This window comes from Mus caroli, chromosome 11 (assembly GCF_900094665.2).
Source record: "Mus caroli chromosome 11, CAROLI_EIJ_v1.1, whole genome shotgun sequence".
NCBI classification, from domain to species: domain Eukaryota; kingdom Metazoa; phylum Chordata; class Mammalia; order Rodentia; family Muridae; genus Mus; species Mus caroli.
In genome coordinates this window covers 75076926-75078008 of record NC_034580.1, presented here as the reverse complement: position 1 = coordinate 75078008, position 1083 = coordinate 75076926, and the positions used below count along the sequence as shown (strand labels likewise).

Sequence of the window (1083 nt, the reverse complement as noted above, 5' to 3'; positions counted from 1 at the left end):
GTTCCATAAGTAGAATCTTTTTTTATTTTTGGGTTTTTGAGACAGGGTTTCTCTGTATAGCCCTGGCTGTCCTGGAACTCACTCTGTAGACCAGGCTGGCCTCAAACTCAGAAATTCACCTGTGTCTGCCTTCCAAGTGCTGGGATTAAAGGCGTGTGCCACCACTGCCTGGGAAGTAGAATCTTTATAAGCTTAAATGGGATATAGAACCACAAATTATGAAAGAAAACTTGATATAGTTGACTTCATTAAAATTAAAAATGTTCACCTTACAATAAAAATAAAAAGGTAACCCATGAACTGGAAGTTCTTTGACTTCCATACATCTGTCAGGTCACATGTGCACCCATATAAACATAAAAACACACAGAATAAATAGCCTTTGCTTCCCAAGTGCTGCTATTAAAAGTGTGCACCACAATGCCTAGTTAAAGTATGAAATGGAGGGGAGGTGCTGTGGAAGATCGCTAAGAGGTTAAGAACACTTGTTCTAGCACAGGGACCAGGGGTTCAGTGCCCAGCACCCTCACAGTGGTTCCCTGTCACCTGTAACCCTGGGTCTCGGGGATACAACATTCTCATTGCCGGGCGTGGTGGCGCACGCCTTTAGTCCCAGCACTCGGGAGGCAGAGGCAGGGGGATTTCTGACTTCGAGGCCAGCCTGGTCTATAGAGTGACTTCCAGGACATCCAGGGCTACATAGAGAAACCCTGTCTCGAAAAACAAACAAACAAATAAAAAAACAAAACAAACAAAAAGAACAAAGTGAAGTCTGGAAAATAACAAACAAACCAACAAATACAACCCTGCAAAGCAGTAGGGAATACAAAACTAGGGATACAAAGACTTCATTTCAAAACAAAACAAAAATAAGGTATTTGAATAAATAATGTTTGGACATCTATAAGGAAAATAAACCATGTCTTAGAGAGTTTGGTTCTATAGAGGTTTTAGACCTAAGTAAAAACAAAAACAAAACTATTGCAAAGTTCCATAAGTAGAATCTTTTTTTATTTTTGGGTTTTTGAGACAGGGTTTCTCTGTATAGCCCTGGCTGTCCTGGAACTCACTCTGTAGACCAGG

The 1083-nt window shown here is 40.8% G+C and overlaps 1 protein-coding gene across 2 annotated transcripts in view; it reads right to left on the bottom strand.

Annotated features, from left to right (window-relative positions):
* The window catches only part of Atad5 (ATPase family AAA domain containing 5), a 47922-nt gene that overhangs the window by 10453 nt on the left and 36386 nt on the right, over window positions 1-1083 (bottom strand). The gene's annotated exons all lie outside the window — the stretch shown is intronic.